The 26,687-nt window shown below is 37.4% G+C and overlaps 1 protein-coding gene across 3 annotated transcripts in view; it reads right to left on the bottom strand.

The window, feature by feature from the left end:
• Positions 1-26,687, bottom strand: part of KCNIP4 (potassium voltage-gated channel interacting protein 4) — a 1,318,263-nt gene that overhangs the window by 323,958 nt on the left and 967,618 nt on the right. The window lies entirely within an intron of this gene.

Raw genomic sequence — 26,687 nt, forward strand, 5'->3', positions numbered from 1 at the left:
ATAAATGCAAATAAAATTGGCAATGACATAAAAGCTGAAAATAATATTTTGGAGGTATTCTTAAATCTCTTTTTTAACTTTCAAGCCATTTGAAGCTATAATACAATCAAAATATCATTATTCTGGCAGTACAAAAGAATTGAATTATGGGGGCATTGTATTTTTTAAGTTTCTTTTTTTATGTGGACCATTATCAAAGTCTGTATTGAACTTGTTATGGTATTGCTTCTGTTTTCTGTTTTGGTTTTCTGGCCACAAGGCATGTGGGATCTTAGTTCCCTGACCAAGAATTGAACTCACACCCCCTGCATTGGAAGACAAAGTGCTAATCACTTGACCATCAGTCTCATATTTGGTACTATTTTAAATCTCACTTAAATATAAGAAAATATTATTATACATGGTCATAATTGCAATTTGATGGAAACTAACATGAAAAAATTAGGAAGAACATTTCTCTTCCCTCTCCCAAGTCAATGGCTCTGTGGCTTTTTGGTGGCAAGATAAAAAGAAGGTACACATTTGTCTAGCATTTTAGATATTAAGATATAAAGTAAATTTGGAAAAGTTAAATCAAAGTTCCCATAGGAAGGGAATAAAGCAAAAAGAGATCATTTCAAGCAAGAATCATACATTTCCTGGAATATTCTCAAAAAAAAAAAAAAATAGCAATCTATCTTAAAAACTAAGTGGATCATCAGTTCAGTTCAGTCACTCAGTTGTGGCTGACTCTGGGATCCCATGGACTGCAGCACTCCAGGCTTCCCTGTCCATCACCAACTCCTGGCGCCTACTCAAACTCATGTCCATTGTGTTGGTGATACCATCCAACCATCTCATCCTCTGTCGTCCCCTTCTCCTCCTGCCTTCAAACTTTCCCAACGTCAGGGTCCTTTCCAAAGTGTCAAATCTTCACATCAGGTTGCCAAAGTATTGGAGTTTCAGCTTCAGCACCAGTCCTCCCAATGAATATTTAGGACTGATTTCCTTTAGGACTGACTGCTTGGATCTCCTTGCTGTCCAAGGGACTCTCAAGAGTCTTCTCCAAGACCACAGTTCAAAAGCATCAGTTCTTCGGCACTCAGCTTTCTTTATAGTCCAACTCTCACATCCATACACAACTACTAGAAAAAGCACAGCTTTGACTAGATGGACCTTTGTTGGTAAAGTAATGTCTTTGCTTTTTAATATGGTGTCTAGGTTGGTCATAGCTTTTCTTCCAGGGTGCAAGGGTCTTTTAACTTCATGGCTGCAGTCACCACCTGCAGTGATTCTAGAGCCCCCCAAAATAAAGTCTGTCACTGTTTCCATTGTTTCCCCATCTATTTGCCATAAAGTGATGGGACTAGATGCCATGATCTTCGTTTTCTGAATGTTGAGCTTTAAGCCAACTTTTTCACTCTCCTCTTTCACTTTCATCAAGAGGCTTTTAGTTCTTTAATTTCTATCATAAGGGTGTTGTTATCTGCATATCTGAGGTTATTGATATTTCTCCTGGCAATCTTGATGCCAGATTGTGCTTCATCCAGCCCAGCATTTCACATGATATACTTTGTGGGAATGCAAACTAGTACAGCCACTATGGAGAACAGTGTGGAGATTCCTTAAAAAATTGGAAATAGAACTGCCTTATGATCCAGCAATCCCGCTGCTGGGCATACACACTGAGGAAACCAGAAGGGAAAGAGACACGTGTACCCCAATGTTCATCACAGCACTGTTTATAATAGCCAGGACATGGAAGCAACCTAGATGTCCATCAGCAGATGAATGGATAAGAAAGCTGTGGTACATACACACAATGGAGTGTTACTCAGCCATTAAAAAGAATACATTTGAATCAGTTCTAATGAGGTGGATGAAACTGGAGCCTATTATACAGAGTGAAGTAAGCCAGAAGGAAAAACACCAATACAGTATACTAACGCATATATATGGAATTTAGAAAGATGGTAACAATAACCCGGTGTATGAGACAGCAAAAGAGACACTGATGTATAGAACAGTCTTATGGACTCTGTGGGAGAGGGAGAGGGTGGGAAGATTTGGGAGAATGGCATTGAAACATGTAAAATATCATGTAAGAAACGAGTTGCCAGTCCAGGTTCGATGCATGATACTGGATGCTTGGGGCTAGTGCACTGGGACGACCCAGAGGGATGGTATGGGGAGGGAGGAGGGAGGAGGGTTCAGGATGGGGAACACATGTATACCTGTGGCGGATTCATTTTGATATTTGGCAAAACTAATACAATTATGTAAAGTTTAAAAATAAAATAATAAAATAAATAAATAAATTTGTATAGAGAAGAAAAAAAAAAATAAATAGAGTAAGCAGGGTAACTATATACAGCCTTGACGTACTCCTTTCCCAATTTGGAACCAGTCTATTGTTCCATGTCCGGGTCTAACTGTTGCTTCTTGACTTGCATACAGATTTCTCAGGAGGCAGGTCAGGTGATCTGGTATTCCCATCTCTTTAAGAATTTTCCACAGTTTATTGTGATCCACACAGTCAAAGGCTTTGGTATAGTCAATAAAGCAAAAGTAGATGTTTTTCTGGAACTCTCTTGCTTTTTTGATGATCCAATGGATGTTGGCAATTTGATCTCTTCCTCTGCCTCTTCTAAATCCAGCTTGAACATCTGGATGTTCACAGTTCACAAACATACTGTCGAAGCCTGGCCTGGAGAATTTTGAGCATTACTTTCTTAGTGTGTGAGACGAGTGCAATTGTGCAATAGTTTGAACATTCTTTGGCATTGCCTTTCTTTGGGATTGGAATGAAAACTGACCTTTTCCAGTCCTGTGGCCACTGTTGAGTTTTCCAGATTTTCTGGCATATTGAGTGCAGCACTTTCACAGCATCATCTTTTAGGATTGAAATAGCTCAACTGGAATTCCATCACCTCTGCTAGCTTTGTTCATAGTGATGCTTCTAAGGCCCACTTGACTTTACATTCCAAGATGTCTGACTCTAGGTGCATGATCACACCATCGTGATTATGAGTCATGAAGACTTTTTTTTTCTATAGCTGTGTGTATTCTTGCTACCTCTTCTTAATATCCTCTGCTTCTGTTTGGTCCATACCATTTCTGTCCTTTATTGTGCTCATCTTTTCATGAAATATTCCCTTGGTATCTCTAATTTTCTTGAAGAGATCTCTAGTCTTTCCCATTCTATTGTTTTCCTCTATTTCTTTGCATTGATCTCTGAGGAAGGCTTTCTTATCTCTCCTTGCTGTTTTTTGGAACTCTGCATTCAAATGGGTATATCTTTCCTTTTCTCCTTTAGCTTCAAACATCTATAATCCTTTTACAAATATATGGCAATATAGCATTACAGAAAATATGGTAGGTCAACCCAGCCACGTAAACACTGAATAAGAATTAGGGGTGATGACAGTGATATTTTCCTTTGGCTTATCACACAGATTCAAAAATACCCAATTTATCTCGAGACATTCTAATTGAACAAAGCTATTAATACTTGGTACAGTGAGTGGTTGGAGATCAGAAGTATGCAGCCAATTAAAAATATCATTGAATGTTTTTAATTTATTGGCCTCTTCTGTTTTCTATAATTCAGTTCAGATTCAGCAGCTCACTGAAGGGCATCACATCCAGACTCAATTTATTCTCTAAAACCTGCTTATATGCCACCTACTTCAGAAATGGCTCCTGGGGTTCCTTCCTAGAACCACTCTTCTCTTCTCCTAAACTGCCATACAGAGCATGCATCAGGAATTCTATATTTTCCCCTCTGAATTGCAATTATTTCTGGGCATTAGTTTGTCTGCTAGCCTAGAAGCTCTTCAAGGAGCAAAGCACATGTTTTATTCACATTCGATCCTCTGTGGGGCACAGCACTTGGGCAGTGCTTATTTGAACACCAAAAGCAAAAAGTGCTATTTTCCTTTCACTTATTTTTCACATCCATGTCCTTTTCTAGATTAGATCTTTGCAAGGCATTTTGTTGTGTTAAAGAGAAAATGTTAAATTCTGATAGAGAAGTGAGATAAATGACAAGTCCAAGAGTAAACAGGAAACATTCTTTTCTGCTGAAGTATCTGTTGTATATTTCAGTTACTTGAATTTTCAAGTCCATTCAGTTTCATGATTGACAGATTTTTTAAAAAAGAATTAAAAATGGTAATTGTTTTCCCTAATGAAATACTACTACCACGTACTTGTCACTGGATGATATAGCCAAGAAGTCAGATTGTAGAGAAAAAATACTCATTGCTTTGAATCATAAAGTGCAGGTGTAGAGTAGATGTTATCCAAATATTATTTAGTTCCTTTTCTTTTATATTATACATAGTGGAAAATGTTTGACCAGTTTCAGAAAAGCAGTAAGAACTGCAATTCCTCTACTGAGTTTTGAAATCCTTTTGACTCCAAAACATAATTTTAATTACAGTCTTTAACTTATTAAAGTATTGAGTTTCTGAACAACAATTAAGTTTCTACTAAAATGTGAGAGTGTATAAACGTGTAGTGCTGAAAACGCATGGAAGATGATGATTCTCAGTTGCCAAGTCATACCCAGCTCTTTGCAAGCCCTTGGACTGCAGCATGCCGGGCTCCTTTGTTCTCCACTATCACCTGGAGTTTGCTAATTGCCCTATGTATCCTATGCTCTTCCCAGTAGCATATTGGACATCTTCTAACCTGTTGGTGGTGGGAGGCGGGGACTCATTTTCTGGTGTCATATCTTTTTGCCTTTTCATCCTGTTCAGGGGGTTCTCAGGGCAAGAGTAGTGGAATGGGTTGCCATTTCCTCCTCCAGTGGACCATGTGTCATAAGAATTCTTCACTATGACCTGTCCATCTTGGGTGGCCCTGCATGGCATGGCTCATAGCTTCACTGAGTTATGCAAGTCCCTTTGCCATGAAGAGGTTGTGATCCATGAAAAGGGATTCATGGAAGTTTAAGACTGATTTTGCTCCCAAGCTCTTCCAGTTTAATACCAATGGTAAGGGGTTTGAGAAAGGTACACTACATCTGCTTTACAACATGCAGTAAGATTTAGGTCACAAAAGAGCAGCGAGTTTCAAACAGAAAATGAGTTCATCTGCAGGAAAGACTGGCTCCAGAGCATATTAGAGTTGCTGGGATTCTAGACTATCTTGGATACTACATGATAGAGCTACAACTTCAATACATTGGGATTTGAATTTAGAGGGAACATCAGTCAAATTCTATTTCCTTCATATGTCTTGTCCCCATTTTCTCCTTTCTATTTTCCCTGTTTCCTTCCTAGTGTACCAACTTGTCATCATATTTCCTTCCATCAATAACCCTTATATTTTAGATAAATTTTCTCATACTTTCCAAGTTTTAGAATTCAGAATCATGCTCATATCTTTTGCTAAGAATTTTGAATGTCTTCAGTTTAACCTTTAAATCCTCTTTTGATAATATCTTTGAACAAAATGCCTTTAATCTAGAATTTATACATGCAACTAAAATGCCAATGGATGGTCTTTCCAAGAAACCTTTGGAGCTTCTGAAATTACATACAAAATTTGTATGAATTTTTCTTTGATTAGTGTCCATGGCTTTTGTAAAATGCTCAAAGGGAGTCCTTGTTCTACTGCACTGGAAATTCTATTGCTTCTAGACCACTGTGAATAATGGTCTAATAATGTTTTAATGCTGTGAGAATATCTTTTTTTAATGCTGTGAAAAAGCAGCATTTAATGTTTGCAAATTTTCTGAAGGTATTTAGTTGGTGACCCAAAAGAGGGACCATAGAATCACTCCTTTTATAAAGCTTTAACTAGTGAATAACTCCCTATCCCTTACCAGAATTTCAGCATTGAGTGAAAGTCTAACTTCCCCAAATTGTTATGCTTTCTGTACCTCCTTTGTCTTTCTCAGGCTTAAGAGAACCTTCTGTTGACTTAAATCAGAGTCACGTTCAGAGGTGTGATCATTGCTGACTTGACACTGCCACTTGTGAGTTGCCAGGACAGTTGCAAACTTCTAGGGCTGGGAGAGGTAAGGTCCACGGTGATTCATGTGTGTAGGTGACAGAGAGAGATAGAGAATAACAGAGACATACAGAGAGAGAGGCAGACAGAGAGAGATACAATCTCAAACGACATTCTCATCAGACTTCTCAAACAGGGGACCATGCAAATAAGCATAACTGAGTGAGACATCTAGTGGGGCCATTGGTAAACAAGAGGGAGGTCTAGCAGCTGCTTCTTCATTTCCACTGATCTCAATGATTGGACAAGAGATTAATGTTAAGTTACATAATTTCTGTGAAAAGCTGAGAGTATGAATTTGTGTGTGAAATTTTCTAAGATGTGTGCCTTGACAACCAATTAGAAACATTTAAAAGAACAAAGATAAGACATACCTTAGCTAATGCAAACTCTACAGGCCCAGGTTTATGAAATTTGGGGTAAAGTTAATCCTTTCAATTATTTTCTTCAACCATACTTGTAGTAAATTTGGCTATTTAGTATCCCCGGCAAGCACCTTGAGATTCCTTATTTTGTGGCTTATTTTCATAAAGTTTCCTCAGTTAATAATTCATCATCTTCCCTTACCCATATCTTTACTCTACCAAGCCCAAGTAATTTACCTTCATGAGAGAAATTTTCCTTCTAGAACCAATAAATATGCTGTTTTTACCACATCCGTGACTAAGTGTCATATATTTGCCAATAAGTTTTTTTTTTTTTTGATGTGGCTGTTATTTTTCCATGTTCACGTGTTTGTCTCATCTCTCTTCATTATTCATTTATTCACCCTACAAACACCTGTTCCCCACTTTGTATTATTGTATTTGGCACTGAAGATGAAACAGGGAATCATATGCTTTCTGCTCTTCCAGAACTCATCATAAATGTATGTCTAATATCCTGATATTTCATCATAGGATTATTATAAACTATAGGGAGAGTGGAACTCTCAGGCTTTTTGTACTGACCTACATTATTGACTGACTGGTTGTGTCTCCTCAAAGTTCCTGTGTTGAAGCTCTAACCCCAATATAATGGTATTAGGAGGTGGGGCCTTTGGAAAGTCATTAGGCTGTGATGAGGACATGACCCTCGCTGGTCTATGATATTTTGTTATAAGAGCCTGGGTTAATTAAGACAAACAGTATGTAGAGACTAATTTTTTATACTTGGTGAATACTCAGAAATATTTATTGTTTGGCTACTCTTTTTCACACGTAATCATTATAACTCATTAACAATATATTCTTGCATTTCACAGTATGAACGTTATTGCCACTGGGTATCTGTATAGGGAACCAGGGACCAGTGATGATTTGTTCATTTGCCTACATTGCCACCATCCATGTAGAATATTCTTAGTGATTCAAAAGAAGCACATAGTTCTGCTGTGAAGTCGATTTTCAATCATTTTTTATTTGCATTTATTTGGGAGAGCTCTTGCAATGCCTTTCATAGTTTGTCATTTGTGAAAGAAACCCTTGTTAGCCTAAAATGTAGCTGTAACAATTATTTCTCAAAAAAAAGAAAGAAAAAAACCCTTAACACAAGGCTTTTAAACCTTATTTGATTACCTCAAAAATTTTCCCAAAGAGTGAATATGGACTGAAATCCACTTTTCACAAAAAAAAGATTAACCATTGTTTCTTATAATCTTAGTCAGTGAGAGTCGAACAATAGCATCTCCATTTGAAAGAGACTTTTGCTACAAGGTTGAAATTAACTTTAACTTCTTTTTAAATGGTTCAAAAATAACTCAGCATAGTGGTTATCTTAGAGGTGAGAATTATCTGTTTTATTAGCTCTCTTAGGATGTATTTCACAGAAAAATTCTCATGACTCACTAATGTATTTCAAACCATTGTTTGGAAAGCACTGGATAAGAATTGCAATGATAACAGCTAAAATATATGAGGACATTGAAAACTGAGGTCCTCATTATTGTAGCGTGTTGGTTATCTGTATCTCATTCAAACAGCATATTTTAATAGTGTCACATTGACATCCAAACAAGAAAGAACAATTTGAAGAGTTTCAGACATTACATACTGTTTAAACCTATTGTGATAATGTTTTATATTCACAGACATTGAAAAGATAACCTAAGGAACAGAAAAGAGATAAAAGTGTGCATAAAGGTAGTCAGTGCTTGATAGATATATAGCTTAGGGCAATGACCTGAGTTCAAATAATAAAAACCTGTGTGTGTGTGTTTGTGTGTGTGTGTGTGTTTTGTCACTCAGTCACGTCTGACTCTTTGTGACCCCATGGACTTCAGCCCACCAGGCTCCTCTGTCCATGGGGATTCTCTAGGCAAGATTACTGGAGTGGATTGCCATGCCTTCCTCTAGGGGATCTTCCCAACCCAGGGATTGAACCCAGGTCACCAACCCAGGTTTCCCACATTGCAGGCAGATTCTTTATCATCTGAGTCACCAAGGAAGCCCAAAAACCTACCTAGATCATCTGAATTTCTTTCTGACTGTTTAGAGGTTAGCTAGGTAATAAAGAGGAAAGAACAAAACTTCCAGTGTCCAATCAAGAAGCATAACTTGGAGCAGTAGGTGTTGAGTCTAAAGACTGGTGTCCTAGAACAATAGAGAAAGAAGAAACCAAACTGGACAAGAAGGAAATGGATCCTCATTGCTCAGAATCCTATCTCTTTTACAAGTTATGGACACAAAGGAAGATAAATCTGTGAATGTTCAGAAATTAAATAGGTAACACATCAGAGTCACTGGGGTCAATCTCTAGAGTGGACCCATATGGGTTTCTAACACTGCTGCATAGGATATTAGTTTTGTCCACGGGCATAGGGCTTCCCTGGTAGTCCAGAAGGTAAAGAATATGCCTGCAATATGGCAGACCTGGGTTTGATCCCTAAGTCAAGATGATCCCCTGGAGAAGGGAATGGTTACCCACTCCAGTATTCTTGCCTGGAGAATTCCAAGGACAGAGGAGCCTGGCAGTCTACAATCCTTGGGGTCACAAAGAGTTGCAACATGACTTTAACACCCCTTCCTTGGGCTTCCCAGATGGTGCTATGGTAAACAACTTGCAGGCCGATACAGGAGACTTTAGCAAAGTAGGTTCTTTTCCTGAGTCAGGAAGGTCCCCTGGAGGAGGGCATAGCAACCTGGCCTATTGGGCTACAGTGCATAGGGTTGCAATGAGTTGGACAAGACTGAAGTGACTTAGCACACATAGCACTCCTTTGTAACTCATTTCATCACCTGTAATGGGAGAATAATGGTACCTGCCACATAACACTAGGGGTATTTAACAAAATACTAAAGATACAATGCCTGGCATTTTCCAAGCCCTCATGCAATCCAATCATAATGCCCAATTATATTACTAATTAAATATATACAAAGGATTTTATCCATCTTTTGATAGTCAGTAAACCCCCAATTTTTTTTTTTTTTTTTCTGTAGCAAAACTCTTTTCCTACCACTATCTATATGGATAACACCATCTACGTGGAGGGCCTGGGTTTATCAGAAGCTGGGAGAGTGGCATGAAACAGATTCTTTTTCACAGCTCTAAGAAGGAGCCACCCTGCTGACAGACCAACCTGCTTCCAGAACCACAAGACAATAAATCTCTATTGTTTAAGCTACCCAGTTTGTGAAACTTTGGAATGTCATTATGGCAGCTCTAGCAAAATTATGCATCATCTGTTCCACAGTAAAAGTTGTGTTTTAAATTCTGGAGTGAGTAAACATATCCTGCTACTCGATTAGAGCCAGGAGAGTAAGTTGTGCCAGTATTACATCAGTTTTTTCATCTGCCATTCAGCGATGTACCCCCTGTTCTTTCAACCAATGCTTATTGAGTAATATCTTCATCCATATTCTTTATATTGTGTCATAGAAAGTATGATAAATACCACTGAGCAGGAAATGCCAACCTCCGATTTTAATATGTGGTAATTCTTAGGGAGACATGGAACAATTACCTGAAACTAATTTATTTTCCTAAATGAAATTTCATATATTCCACCAAAAGGTAATGATTTCACTTTTAAGTACTCATTGAGGGACAAGAAGACCAAAAAGGCCAGATAGGCTATGTTAACTTAAATCACAAAATAAAGTAGATACCTGTGGGAGAGAAAATAGAAAATACAGTTTCTGATTATTTTAGAGTGCTTGGGAAAATGAAGAGAAGAGAGAATGGAAAAGGTTTTATTTATTTATTTTTTGTTTTGTTTTGTCCAGATTTTCTCTGAATAACTCCTGGATATATAATAAACAGTGATAGAAAAAGAGATATCAAACTTTTATGGACTTATCCTGTGAGTTAAGAATACCCTACTCCTTTTATCTCCTGCTGCTGCTGCTGCTAAGTCGCTTCAGTCGTGTCCGACTCTGTGCGACCCCATAGACGGCAGCCCACCAGGCTCCCCCATCCCTGGGATTCTCCAGGCAAGAATACTGGAGTGGGTGGCCATGCCCTCCTCCAGGGGATCTTCCCCACCCAAGGATTAAACCTGAGTCTCTTATGTCTCCTGCATTGGCAGATGGGTTCTTTACCATTAGCGCCACCCGGGGAGCCCCAGTATTCAGGTATGATGTTCTTATTCACATGACCCTTGAGTCTATAGTAATGTGAAATATATTTAATTTTCATACAAACTGAACACATGTATCCAGATGTCAGTGTCAAGGAAACTACTCTGAGTTAAATTTCTACAAGTTTAAAGAGTTATACTACCATCTCAGAATTAGAAAACTGTAATTGAATAGAAGCTTGGACATAATTAATTCTTAAACCGTAAAATTTTTCACTTTCCATTTCAAAGATTGTCACTAAAATAGTAAGTTTTTTTCCTTTCTTGCTAATCCAACAATTTCATATTGACAGCCTGTCATCATGGGAATTTACTATCACATTACAGCTTTACACACTTTAATACAAATATTTCCAAGCCAAAATTAGATACACTGACAAGAAATATGGCTTTTAATGATTTACGTTTCTGCTTTGGAAAAAGAACAGTTCTCTTAAATATATCATACTGTCAAGTGGCTTCTGAACTTTTTGTTGAAGCATTCAAATGGACTGCTTTATGATTTCTGATCAATAAAAATAGTTCTTTGACATTTTTATATCACTCTCCCCACAAAAATGAAAGAAAATACTAAAATATTTGGTCATAGCAATTAACAGTATGCGAATTGGAAACTGGTAGACCAGGATGTAAATCTTGGATTTTCTGTTAACTAGCTCTGTGGTTTAGGTCCATGGTTTACCTTCTTATGCCCTAGCTGTTTCAGCTCTAAAATGGGGTCCTGGAAGAGTTTCAAAAGAATAAACAATACAATCCATGGGAAACTAAGATGAAGAGTTCAATAATTGTTGAACTATGGGTTCAATAATTGAAAATATGGGTTGAAAATATGGGTTCAATAATTGTTATTTGAGGTTATGATCATTACTTATTGAGTACTACTGAAGAGCCAGGTACTGGGCTAGAGTGTGAGGCTATAAAGATGAAGAATTTACATTTCTCTTGAGACACTCACAAATTATGTTGTGAAGCAAAAAAGAGGGGGCATATGTGAAAGCACATCGAAAAATAGGAAACTCAACATAAATGAAAAAATTGTCAATACAAGTGATTACCAATGTCCTCGGAAATAACTTAATACCCAAATGTGGGTCATCAGCTCACTTATGGTAGCCTGGATGGGAGGGGAGTTTGGAGGAGAATGGATACATGGCTGAGTCCTTTTGTTGTTCACCTGAAATTACCATAACAATTGTTAATCAGCTATACTCCAGTATAAAATAAAAAGATTTTACAAATGTTATGGCTTTTGCGTTAAAAAAAACATACTGTCAATAGTTTAATCTTAAATACATTGAGCTCTTGCTCATTAATTCAATAGTACATTCAATTCATGCACTTAGCAAACATTTACAAGTGTCCACTCTATTCTGGGCACTCACTTTCTGGCCTTTATGTTTTTATAGCAACCTCACGTTTTTCTTTTGGAGTACATAGTCACATATTTCTTCCCTTTTAATGTCAGTTTACTCCTTATTTCATGTTTGACCTTCTGGGGAGGGTTTATGAAGCATTCTGAGCAGAATGGTCTGTCGGTAACTTACAAATATTTTTCAAAAGATTAAGCTTCCCTAAGTCATCAAAGCACCAGTTCTAACTGAAGAGGCTGCCATGAAAATGAATATAGGACATGGTTTTGGCTAGGCTTGGGAAAACAACCACTTGAGAGCCTAGATTTTGATAAATAATTACATCAAGATCTATTGGAATTGCTCTCAAATATTTCATACACATGGTAAGACCCATCATCCATCGAAATTGGTTTGATTTACAGCTCAAGATAACAGAGTTTCTCATGTTTAAATGCTAAAACACCTTATTTAAAATTTTAGTTCACTACTAATCAATTTTCTTAATGCTCCACTAAAGAAAACTTCTTCCCAATTTCCACAAGTGTGAGTAACACAACCATATTATCTTTCCAAGTTACTGACTGTACAATATTGTGAAAGTTAAAGTATAATGGAAGGGTTTAATGTTACCACTGAAATGAGAAATTATGTGTTCGTATTATTTGTAAAATCTCTATAACTCAAAAATTTTATTTTTTTTAAAGTAAATGCAAACATCAAATGAGTTAAAGTAGATTTTATAATTTACTGTTTTAAAATAATATTAAAATGTAAATATAGATGAGATCTTTTTAGCATGACCCTGGAATAATAAAAGTATATTTCAATATTTGTGACTTTCAGCATTTAGAAAGTCCCTACTTGCCAAGGTGCTTAAGAATATGGAAGGAAAATAGTATAATTTAGGAAAAATACATTAAAGGTTAATAATTAAAAACCTTTTCACTTTTATAGGATCTATGGGTTAGAAGAACCCTATTCTTGGCTTCATTTATTGTTTCTGTGGATTGCTTATAGGATAAACTATAATGAAGGGGAACATCCAAGAATTCATTTTATTGTGGACAACTCTAATGGTCCCAAGATTTTTCCTTCTGCTGAGCAGAAACTTATCTGTAGCTTCCATTCATTAAATTTTAGTCTTCACTTTGATGCTAAAGGAAAGAATCCTATTTTCCTTGTGCTTCTTAGTCCTTTAGCCACTGGAAGGCAGATACTTAGTCCCATTTTTCTCCTTATCAGCATAAACACTCAATTTCATCAACTTTTCTTTGTTAAACATGGTTGTGACTCATTATCTAGGTGCATCTCCTCTGAACATGGCCTAGTTTGATTTTTCTCAAAATTTTTTCATAATATGGCTCATCAGTATAATTTATCAAGCTTTATTTCCTATAGTTTTCATTATGAAAGAGGGGACTTTGGTTGTTGTTCAGGTAAAGAGAAACATTTTTAATGTTAAATTTATTAAATGTTAATATTTTATATTAAAATATAAATTATTTGTTAAAATATTTAAAATGTGATAGTATATATACAGAAAGTTCTCTGGCTGTTCTAACAGGCTCTCATCCTCACCCTATCCTGTCACTATCCTTCATGTAAATGATGCTAAGAATTGAATACATTGCTCTGAATGTAATTTGATCAGCAAAGAACTGAGCAGAACTGACAGCTACTTCCTTCTGTACCCAACTTCTCTCCATATCCTCTGGCACAATTCCTGTCCATGTCACAATTATCTCTCTGGACAACCTGCACAAGCTCCTATCTGGTCATCTCTTCCCCTCACGGTAGCGGTGGTGGTTTAGTCGCTAAGTCATGTCTGATCCTTGTGATTCCATGGACTATAGCTCCCCAGTCTCCTCTGTCTACGGGATTTCCCAGGCAAGAATACTGGAGAGGGTTGCCATTTCCTATTCCAGGGGATCTTCCCAACCCAGGAATCGAATTCACATCTCTTGCATCTCCTGCATTGGCAGGAGGGTTCTTTAGCACGAATGCCACCTGGGAAGCCCCTTCCCTTCATACATGCCTACAATTTGTTCCCCACTAGGTAGCCAAAGGACTCTTTTGAAAGCATAAAATAGATAAAGTCATCATCTGTTTGAAACACTCAAGAGACTTTCCATTTTAATAGAATGAAATCTAACTCCTTGCTCTCTGTTGTCTACATAATCTCACCTAGCTCAGTCTCTGTCCACCACTTACAGTGCTCTGGTCTAGTTACATTTTCCTCATGTCTCAATCAGGCCAAGCTGATTCTACCTCAGGGCATTTGCACTGCCTGTTCTCACATGGAATCTCTTTCACCACAAATTTGGATTGCTGCCTCCTTGCCATTCAGGTCTTAGTTTACCTGTGCCCTCCTCAGGAGGCTTTTCTTGGCCACTGAACACAGAATAGCTTCCCTCATTACTTTCTATCATGTCACCCTATGTTAATGATATAAATCTTGCCACCATTCACATATTATTATTTGTTTGTTTACTGTCTATTTCTCTATGAATAAGACCCATGATAGCAGGAATCTTAGCTTCCCAGGTGGCAGTAGTGGTAAAAAGCCCGCCTGGCAATGCAGGAGACCCAAGAGACACGGGTTCAATCCCTGTGTCTGGAAGATCCCCTGAAGAAGGAAATGCCAACCCACTTCAATATTCTTTCCTGGAGAATGGACAAGGCTCCACGCACAGAGGAGCCTGGTGGGCTACAGTCCATGGAGTCACAAAGAGTCAGACACAACTGAAGTGACTTAGCACACATATATAGCAAACAGCAGGAATCTTAATCATTTTATTCCAAGCAATTCTTGGTACATAAGTATTGTTGAAGGGATGCATGTATGACTAAAGGATAGCAGATTTATGGCTGTGGATAAATCAAGTGTTTAAGATCTAAGAGTTTGGGTTTGAATTGCTGATCCATACTTATTAGAGGTGAGACACAGAATAAACAACTTAACATTTCTGTGTCTGAAGTTATATATCCAAAAAAATTGAAGATAAAAATGCTATTTTCCTCTTAAGTTTATTGCAAGGATTAAATAAACTGACTTTGTGTGAAATGCATATATAACTACTATATACATTTAATAATTAATAGTAATGCAGCCTAATTTTTAGTGTTTGACAGCTATGCTGCTGTTCACGTTGTATTTGAAATATAATATAAAATTCTATGAGTCTTTTTGGTGTTGTTGTTGTTCAGTCACTCAGTCATGTCTGACTCTTTGAGACCCCATGGACTGTAACCCACCAGGCTCCTCTGTTCATGGGATTTCCTACATTGCCATTTCCTCCTCCAGGATATCTTCCCAACCCAGGGATCGAAATTGTGTCTCCTGCATTGGCAGGAATATTCTTTAGCACTGAGCCACCAGGGAAGCCCCCCTTTTTCTGTGTACTGCTGTGTAATATAATTTCTACCTTTCTGGGCTCATGCTGTTGCCTTTTGGGGTCCAAAATACGAGATCGGTCCTGGGATTTCTTTGGAAGGAATGATGCTAAAGCTGAAACTCTACTGCTTTGGCCACCTCATGCAAAGAGTTGACTCATTGGAAAAGACTCTGATGGTGGGAGGGATTGGGGGCAGGAGGAAAAGGGGATGACAGAGGATGAGATAGCTGGATGGCATCACCGACTTGATGGACGTGAGTCTGGGTGAACTCCGGGAGTTGGTATGGACAAGGAGGCCTGGCATGCTGCAATTCATGGGGTCACAAAGAGTCGGACACAACTGAGCAACTGAACCAAACTGACTGAACTGATAGGATTTTGTATGGATTGGCTTTATTTTGTCTTATTATGTTATCTGAACCTGTTGAATGGAGAAGAAAATAGCAACCTACTCCAGTATTCTTGCCTGGAAAATTCTATGGACAAAGGAGCCTGTGGGGTTCTGGTCTATGAGGATGCAAGGAGCTGGACACGACTGAAAACTGTTGAAAATGCTGACGACAATTTTGTTATTCATTAAATGTCATTTTGGATATTTGGAACCAGGGCCTTCATCTAAAATCCAAGATACTCAATACCCTTTTGCAGTTTTCTTTCTCTTATCACTAGCAGAGGCCTGTGAATGCCCGACCTGGGTCTGCAAAGTATGTACCATGTTGGAGGAAGGACAAGGGCTACAGGGAATTGGGCCAGAAGCAGACAAATGAAGCAATAAGGACACCTCAGCTGGCAAGGATCAGGCTTATGGGAGAGATGTGGAAAAACGGAACAGAGTTACTTAGCAACTTTTTTTTTAATGTCTCATTTTGAAATATTTGTAAATTCATAGGAAGTTGAAAAGATAGTGCAAAGAATATCCTTCCCCAGTTTTCTTCTTGATAAGGACTTTCACAGAGCAAATTTGTTTAACTTTGATGAAGTTTATTTGCTGGTTATTTTTTTTTAATGGATCATATCTAAGAACTTGTAGGTTTTAAAGATTTTCTCCAATGCTGACTCCTAAGAGTTTCATGTTTTACTTTTAAATCTATAGTCTATTTTAAATTAATGTTTTAAGATGTGAAGTTTATGCTGAGGTTCTTTCTCCTTGCTTTTTTTTTTTTTGCTTTTGCTTATTGTTGTGTGATTTCTCCAATATATTTGAAGAGATGATTCTTTCTCTATAAAAATTGCTTTTGCCCTTTTGTGAAAAATCACTTGAGTATAGGTCTATTTTGGGGTTCTTTATTCTGTTACAGTGATTTGTGTGTCTATCTTTCTGCCTGTACCACAGATTCTTGATTACTGCTGCTATAAATCTTGATGTCAGGTAGAAAGATTGCAGCTACTTTACTCTTCTTTTGCAAAATGATCTTAGCCATTGTAGTTTCTTTGGTTTCCTATACAAACTTTAGAATGATCTTGCCTATGTGTACAAATATCTTGCTAGTATTTTAATAGAAATTGTGTTAAGCCTATATCAATTTGGAAAGAATTGACATTTTTGCTATGTTGAGTCCTGCCAGTTTACATGTTTCTCCATTTGTTTAGATCTTAGTTTCTTTTATCAGCATTTTTTTAGTTGTAGAGCCAAGTGGCACAGGGTGCCCAGGTTCCCTGTGTTATCTCCACTGTTACTGTTCGAGTTGGGGATTTCTGCTGGGCCTTCTGTAACATCACCCTGGTGTGTTGGGGTGACTTGTTACAGCCAGGTGAGTAGAAGTCTAGACTGTCCACTAGTCCTTTGCTGTCAGGGCTGGGAATAGGGTCATAGTGGTTTTGGTGATGTTTAGCTGGAATAGAACTATTATCTGAAATTCTGTTTTGCTTGGGTGCCCTGTCCTGGTCCTTTGGCTAAAGGGAGCAAGCTTTGCTTTGGGCTTCTTTTGTCTGCACCTATTGGTGGTTCCAAGTTGCTGGGTTCCTCACTTACCTGTGGTCCTGGGTTGCTTTCTACTCTACATCTATTAGAACATCTTACTTTTGTTTTATATATATATAAAATCTTCCAGAGTTTTTAGTTATGCCTAGCAGGAGGAATCGGAGAAGGCAATGGCAACCCACTCCAGTACTCTTGCCTGGAAAATCCCGTGGACGGAGGAGCCTGGTGGGCTGCAGTCCATGGGGTCGCTAAGAGTTGGATATGACTGAGCGACTTCACTTTCACTTTTCACTTTCATGCATTGGAGAAGGAAATGGCAACCCACTCCAGTGTTCTTACCTGGAGAATCCCAGGGATGGGGGAGCCTGGTGGGCTGCTGTCTATGGGGTCGCACAGAGTCGGACATGACTGAAGCGACTTAGCAGCAGCAGCAGCAGCAGCAGGAGGAATAGGGGAAAGTACAGGTAATCCATCTCTTTGGAAACAGAACTTAGAAATTATAGAACAAATATTATCTCTCTGCAATATGTGCTTCTGTTCTCTGCTTTACTGGGTTATTAGAAAAGGCTGGTATTAACCCCACTGCACTTCTGAGGAAGTGGGACAAGGAAGTACCCTATCCAGTTGCATCTGGTCAGTGTGTGTGTGTCCTTAAAATGTGCACAGTTTTAAAGACTGAACTTTCTTCATGTGAATACAATAGTCATTGTTATTAAAAATCCCGCGAATGCCTGGGTTATACTGAATCCAGGTAGAAGTTAGAAAATATGCTAAGTTTGGTTTTACTGTCCATATAGCAATATTGCATGAAAATATGCCAGTTGGAGTCATGTTCCTGAGTTCTGACAGAATATTTAAGAGCCCTGGTTCTCCTAATGTCTTGCTATTTTTCTTAGAACTATGGCACTTGATTTTTCTGGATGTTAGTTTACAAACCTGCTCGTGAGAGAGGTGATATATATATATGTGTGTGTGTGTTTATATGTGTATGTATATACTTGTGGCTGATGGGTGTGTTGTAAAGCAAAACCCAACACAATATTGTAAAGCAATTATCCTCTCCAATTAAAAATTTAAAAAGGAGGGAACACGTGTACGCCCGTGGCGGATTCATGTTGATGTGTGGCAGAACCAATACAATATTGTAAAGTAATTAGCCTCTAATTAAAATAAATAAATTTAAATTTTTTTTAAAAAAGTGCTGATAACACCTTCTTTGCTTATTTCTCAAGGTTATTGTAAAGATCTAACAAGATAACATATATGCAAATATTTTATAAATTTTTAAGCTATTTATAAATATAAAATGTTATTTTCATTTTCATCATTATTACTCAAATGGCTGTAAATATTCTCCTTATCCAGCAGAAGGGAAAGCAATAAAAATTATGCTTTAGGATGGAAATATGAGCAATCACAAGTATAGGCAATGTACATATAATATATTCAATAAATTTGAGCTTATTTTGTAAGAATATGATATATACACAAAGATATAAAGAATTACATGTAATTATATAAAACAATGAAATTAGTTATGAGATTAATTTTCCTGGAAATATAAAAATTAGATTTGTTGTCCAATGGAGTTTAAAGACACACCATGAAGAAGGAAAATTGTTCACTTTAATCCCCATTTCATTCCAACATAAGACATCTATTCCTATGAGGCCAGTCTCTTTAAATATACACTGTGCTTCCCACTCCATTATTCCCCTTCATTCCCTCCTACCCATTCTTCAGGATGCTACCAATATCCTCACCCCCTTCATGAACTTTCTCTGACAATTCCAGCCCACATTACTCATCCTTTTCTGAAATCTTATTGCTCTTATAGCCAGTATCACAAATTTAAGCATTTAATTATATATTGTCTTGCATTATCTTCTAATTGTGTCATGAGTATTTTTCTCCTATGCTAGCTTGTAACTTCTTAGCAAAGGACCAAGTCTCATGTATTTCTGTTTCTCCTTCAGCATTTAGAAAATACAGCATATAACAGGTGCTCAAGGAATAATTGTTAATTGACTAAATGACTTTTATAGGCGCATTATAAATCTTTAGCTCTACCATATTAAAGAAATACAGAGAACAAGACCACCGATGCCCTATTATGACCCCAAATGATGAAGTCATTCAATATATCTGGACTCTGACAGCTACTGAGATATCTTGTTGATAGAGTAAACGGTACTGGTGAATTAAAGGGCCATCCAAAATAGCTCCCATATATTTGAACTTGAGAGAGTTATCACAATCTACTGAGCAGACTAGTTTAAGAAAAATATTTGAATTCTATCCTACCATTTACTTATGTTAGCATCAACCTTTCAATATCTATTGCCTCAAAGTAAACCAAGAAGACCAGAAGGGTTAATTTGTAATGGAGTGTTATCCTGTTTCACACATGGATTGAATCCCTGGGAAATAGGACAAAAGAATTTTATTAGGAAGTTTCTGATTCTTGGAAAAATCTGTAATGTTCTTTTATTTCATTTCAAGAAAAAAAATGCACATCTTTGAGGAAGTTACTACTGGGATCTTGGAAATCATTTAATCTAGTCTTCTCACTTATAGACCAGAAGCCCTGGAATTAACACAACAATGTTTAATGTCACAAGGTCCTTTTATCAGTTATAAAACATTAAAAAAACATTGTTTTGTTTTGTTTTGTTTTTACTATTTTTTCTTTTATCTACTAGATTTTCAGTAAGCACCTCAAAGTCAAAGGCCATATATTTTGTAATCAGAGTGTTGAGTCTAAATTCCAGATTTCTTACTTAGTAGATATGTGACTCAAATTAAATGTAATGGTTTCAGTTTTCTCCTGGGTAAAATGGACAAAGCAATATTTAGTTTTCAGGATTCTTGCTGAGAATTCATTGTCTCCTTTAAGAAATGGGCTTAGCACTATTCAAGAAAACACATAAAAGTATAAATAATAAGTAACTCTCTCTATTGAGGCTTCCCAAGTGGCACTCGTGGTAAAGAATCCACCTGCCAAAGCAGGAGAAGCAAGAGACGAGGGTTCGAAATGTGAGCTTGATCCTGGAGTAGGGACGATCCCCTAGAGTAGGAAATGGTAACCCACTCCAGTATTCTTGCATGGAAAACTCCATGGATATAGGAGCCTGGTGGGCTACAGTCCGTGGAGCTGCAAAGAGTTGGACACAACTGAGCACACACACACACATATGAGAGCCATTCTTTTTTATTATAATATTGTAATAATCACTATTGTTTACCTCATCTTTAGAGGAGGGCACATATTATTGATTAAAATGTAAAAAATCATCAAATTTTAGAACTAGACTAAGATGCCTTAGTAGCATAGAAGAGGGAGCCTCACAAAACTCAATTATCAGAAAGTATACCTGAAGACACGCCTGGAAGAGGAAATAGCAACCCACTCCAGTATTCTTGCCTGGAGAATCCCATGGACAGAGGAGCCTGGTGGGATATAGTCCATAAGGCTGCAAAGAGTCAGACATGACTGAGCAACCTCGCATGCATACACATACTTGGAATAGAGAATTCTTGTTATGAGTGTTAGAGTTTAAAAAAAGTCACTCTTGGGGACTCTGGAGACAAGGTGGTTGGATATATTTAGATGTTAGATACATTTATCAGGAGGGAATATGGTGAAGAGAAGAGTATGACATTAGAACGTCACTGAAAGTTATTTCAGTAAAATAATGATGTATGTTAGGAGATATAGGGCAGATGGAATTCATATGAGAAAACGTCGGCCTTTATGTCCTTATTGACTGAAATGAGTCAGTTACTGAGGATGAAGAGTCAAGGATGATTCTCAAATGTCTAGTCTTGGAAACTCAGTATATAGTGAAATGATGAGTTTATGTTGAGCCAGGATGAACTTGAGATGCATTATGGGGAGATGTTTCTTGCTACTTCTCATATGTCCTGCCAGGAAGAGAAAATTCCTCTAGTATGATACTTCTGACTTTCTCTCTTTTTACACATTCTGCTCTTGGGGAGGAATGATTTCTTTGATTGGAAAACTGGGAAAAGACACATGGGCCAAGTTACTCCTCCATTATGAAGAAATCTGCCTCTGGATAGCATGATCTCTCCTGTTTTACTCCTTACTGTAGATTTGTAGGTTGTGTAGGAGCCTGACCTTTGGAGAACAAACTGCCTAGTCCAGATCAATCTGTGGTTCATATTAGCAGTCCCACTTACCCAGATTTGTAAGCTGTGTGTTTTAACCTAGTCATGGCTTGACTTTCATCTTTACTCCTTGTTTGTTAGATTTATTAGTGCTGAGGCAGGAAGGAAATGTGTATCTTACTGAAGATTCTTCGGACACCACACGACAAAGCCATCTTCCTGAAACTTATCATGATTTTAAGTGCACATCTGACACCCTCTTGGGCATCTCAAACAACTGACTCATTTAAATTTGTAAATGTTGAACCAATTATAAGCACGCTGTATGTTTTATATTCCTCCAAAGTACATAATGAGTGCTTAATAGGTATCTATAGAGTTTACATATTTCACATTAAGAGAGAAAGTAATTATCCTGACTGAAAAGATACTTTTAGAGAAACTTAAAGATATTAATTTATTGAATTAGTAGTTTGTGAATTTCCCCCTTTCAAATTTTGACAAACTAGATTGGCTTTCTGTTATTAGATTTTTCTCTTTTTTGTCAAGGAACTTAAGCTCATGCTTTATATGGTAGGTGGGATAATTGATCTCTAAAGATTGTGCTGCTGTGCTGTGCTATCTCATTTCAGCTATCTCACTTCAGACTCTTTGTGAACCTAGGGACTGTAGCCTGCTAGGCTCCTTCCTGTCTGTGGGATTCTTCGGGCAAGAATACTGGAGTGGTTTGCCATTTCCTTCTCCAGGGGATCTACCAGACCCAGGGTTCGAACCCACATCTCTTATGTCTCTTGCATTGGCAGGCAGGTTCTAAGCTCATGCTGTATGTTGTAGGTGGGATAATTAACCTCCAAAGATTACCACACCTTAATTCCCACACCATGTGATTATGTTGTTATATGGGAATTAAGGTTGCAGATGGAATTACAGTTGGTAATCAGCTGACTATAAATTAAGGAGACTTTTCTGGATTCCTTAAAGAAGAAGGCAGGAGAGTTAGAGTCAGAGAAGATGTGCTAACAGAAGCAGAAAGCAAAATGATGCAGTGACTTTGAATGTAGAAAGGAGGCAGAAGTAAGCAATGGGGTCAGGCTCTAGAAGCTGGAAAAGTAGCAGAAACAGATTCATCCACAGAGCTTTCTGAAGGGAATGCACATCAGTGATATCTGATTTTAGCCCATGAGACCCATTTCGGACTTCTGAACTGTAGAACTGTAAGATAATAAATTTGTGTTGTTTTAAGCTGCTAAATCTGTAGTGGTTTGTTATAGCAGCAATAGAAAACTAATATACCCTGCAACTCACCCTACAAGTTCTTCTTCTCTGAGTGACAGTTTATAAATTGATTGACTCCCATCCAGACTGCCAGAGATGAACCTTGGCTCCTCCACTTCTCCACTTGCTCGTTCTGTGACCACAGGCAAGTTGTTTAATTTTGTGCCACTATTTCCTTTTTTCCTCATTATAGAATGGGGATTATAATAATACCTTCCTTGAGTAGATTAAATGTGTTAATACATGTGAAAGCATTTAGAACAGTAAGCACATAGTCAACACTATAAAGGGCTTCCCTGGTGGCTCAAAGGGTAAAGAATCCTCCTGCAATGTGGGAGACTGGGTTCGATCCTGGGTTGGGAAGATCTCCTAGAGGAGGGCATGGCAACCCACTCCAGTATTCTTGCCTGGAGAATCCCATGGACAGAGGAGCCTGGCAGGCTATAGTCCATAGGTCGCAGAGTCAGACATGACTGAGTGACTAAACACACACACACAGACTATAAAAGTGTGTTATTATGCAGTATTATATCTATCTATACATATTATTTTATAACCAGTTCAAGTCTCTCTTCTTCCATAAAAAAATGACTATCTCTTCTCTTCCTTAAATCCAGAGAAGTCTTTATATTTACAAGTTTTAATTGAACTTGGCACTTTAATTTTTACTTAATCACTTTTGTACATATTGAACTCTCTCTCCTAAGATACAAGATCCTACAAAAAGTCACTGATATGTGTTTTTGTTCATTTTACTTTATATCAATCTTGTTATCCCATAGTTTCTGAGCTAGCATTTTGCATATCACAGATACTCAATAAACATATTATGAGCTGTGTGTTCATTGTTCAGTTGTATCCGACTCTTTGTGACCTCTTGGGCTGTAACCCACCAGGCTCTTCTGTCCATGGAATTCTCCAGGAAAGAATACTGGAGTGGGTAGCCATTCCCTTCTCCAGGGGATCTTCCCAACCCAGGAATCGAACCTGGGTCTCCCTCATTGCAGGCAGATTCTTTACCATATTTTGAGCTACCAATGGTATTTTCCAACTGTACCAATTTCAAGAAGCAAACTAAATCACCCATTATTCAGCCAAGCAACACTCAAATAAAGTATTAATCAAAGCCTGGATGTGTCACACAATTAATACAAAACATTATCTGCAGTTATTTGGTGGGGAGTACAGAGTTTTGATGAGTTTACTCTAGATCTTCAGCTTTAATTTAAACCACATGTTGGAGCAAGTTTTTTTTTTAATTATTTGCCCATGAAGTCTGTTCTCTATAGTCCACTCTGAAGGCTATTTCTTTGATATGCAAGTATGATGTACTGTGAGGGCTGAATTTAATTCTGTGCAAAGACGTGCCTAAATTTAGCATTTCTGAAATTCTAGCATCTCTCCATTAAGACTGGAGTGTGTTGTTATAAAGTTGACTACAGAGGGTTTTCTGGTGGCAATGGTCAGCTGATTAGTGTTTCAAAAACAGAATTAAAAAAGTACAAATGTTATTGCCACAGGTATCAATATTTTAAGTCCTAAAATGAAAATTCATATTAATGGCTGTGTTCATTTTCTTGGATTTATCAACAGTTAATCTCAAAACATTAATAATTATTGTAGGGTTATTAAATTCTGTCATGACATAAGAAATGAAATTCAACTGAGGTCAACTTGTCATTAACCTTGATGGTATTTTTCTATAATACCAAACAATCACTCTTTAAACAGTTCTAAATTTTGTTAAAACTGGTGAATAAAAAATTACTTATTGAGTGGAAGGAAAATTAAATCTTCTAAACACTATAAACTCTTATTTAGAAACTCTAATAAAAATGCCAATTCACATGGTTCTGCTTTCGTATCATTACTTTAATTTTCCAATATAATATTTGAAAAAGTAATATAGATATCTATAAGGCAAAACTAAGTCTTTTTTACATACTTATGCTATGCTGAGGATAGAACATTCATTCACATGAAGAACTCACTGACTTTGGAGAAGGTACTTGGGCAACTTTTTATATAAAACAAAAAGATAGCAATGGGTCATACATTAAGATATTGAAGACAATATTTGAAACTTGCATACTTTATAAATGAAGGAACTGTGCCTTCAGTTTGCAAGCTTTTCAAAGCTCTGTGTCAAATGAAGAGATGCATCTTTACTTCTGATGCCACTAATTTCACACTCAAAAATTAATTTTCCTTTCAGAAGGCAGACCACTGATGCTGTCATGGATATGAAATCTACTCTTTTTGTTGTTGTTGTTATTGAAGTATGATTAACTTACAGTATTGTATTAGTTTAAGATATACAACACAGTGGTTTGATATTCTTATATATTATGAAATGATCACCACTATCGATCTAGTTACCATATATCTCCATGTCACAATATTATTGACTATACTCCCTACGCCATACATTACATCTATCCCCATGACTTGCTATTTAAGTCTACTCTTTTTAGTGGGTCTGAATTGATCTACTAATGCAGAGGCTGACTTTCTTAGATTTGTTTAGCCTTTGATGTGAGTAAATTTGTTTCAATTTCTCTTTTACTCTTTTAGAAATAACCATAATGATTTCTTCTCATGCTGACTTTTTAAGTGTTTAAAGGAAAACAAGGGTTGATAGCTCATCAAGGCACATGAGACTCCCCTAAGAGTTGACAACCTCCACTTGGAGAATGCATTAGCCAAACACTTCCATTTTCACTGGAGGCTGTTATTAGATGCACTTAAGCAAAGAAAGCTACTAAGAGCAAAAAACACCCAGAGTTTTTTTTTTTTCTCCTGTAAAGGCATTGTTATACCTTTTGCCCCACCTTTCAAAACATGTATCACTCAGAGACCAACTCTATTAACAGGTCATTTAGATTATGATGAGTTATGATGAACTCAAGCCTCTAATATTCTAGCCCAACAATGTGCTTTATCACAGCAATATCACAAACATATGCCCTAAAGAGTAGTCTTACTTCCTCTTCTCTTGGATACCACTAGGATTTACAGCATCTAGAGCAAGAGACAGAAGTAATAAAGTCTTATAGGAAAAAAAAAATTGTTACATAAAGTCATTAACAGAGATGAAGAAATGATGAGCAGTGGGTGAAGCCAAGATTACTAGTTCAATTAGACCTGAAGAAGATGGCTCTAAATCTGGTGTCCCCTGGTGGAAAATTTGCTTATAACTAATGTGCACTGAATAAATAAAGGACTGTGGAGTTCCTGTTGGCCACATTTTTGTTCCCATTGATAAATAAGTAAAAATTAAAATTATAGATGTAGATGATTTCATGTAAGTGCTAAAGTAACGATGTTTAGACATTGTCACTGCCACTTGAAAAACTCCCCCAGAATAGTTTAGCTAGTAAGTCATATAGGTGGGATTTGAATGCAGTTCTCATTGGTTTCAAAATCTGTGGTCTTTATTCTACATCATATTGGTCAACCTTTTGTTCTCCTCTCTCTCTCTTTCTTATCCAGGGAAAGGTAAGAATTGGTAACAGGTGAAGACTTTTTGCTTCATTAAATATTTTTATCCCCATGGAAGATTCAGATTCATTCTTTCTCTCAATCTCTTTCCCCTTACTTCTCCAAGTAGCTGGCCTTTGATTGAATCATGGCTTACCCAAAACACACACCGGAATCTTAACCCCAGAAGCTGTGGTTACCTTGATTCAGAAAATGGGTCTTTGCATATTTAATTAAGTTGAAGACCTAAAGAGGAAGAGCTTATAGTGAAATATCTAGACAGTCCCTATACGTAACCACATATACTCCTATAAGAGAGAGATCTGTCTCCCTCTGGGTTTCTTGGTATAGAAGGGTGACATACACAGAAGATGGGGAGGTGATGCAACCAGAGAGGCAGAGCCTGGTGTAAGGCAGTCACAAGTCAAGAAGCACCTGAAGCCACTATGAGCTGGAAGGGAAAGGATGGATTGTCCCCAGGAGCCCCTGGAGGGAGTGTGGCCCTGCTAATACCTTGATTTCAGGCTTCTGGCTTCCACATCTGGTGAACAAATGTTTCTGTTGTTGTAAGCCAG

This window comes from Bos indicus, chromosome 6, assembly GCF_029378745.1.
Source record: "Bos indicus isolate NIAB-ARS_2022 breed Sahiwal x Tharparkar chromosome 6, NIAB-ARS_B.indTharparkar_mat_pri_1.0, whole genome shotgun sequence".
NCBI lineage: Eukaryota > Metazoa > Chordata > Mammalia > Artiodactyla > Bovidae > Bos > Bos indicus.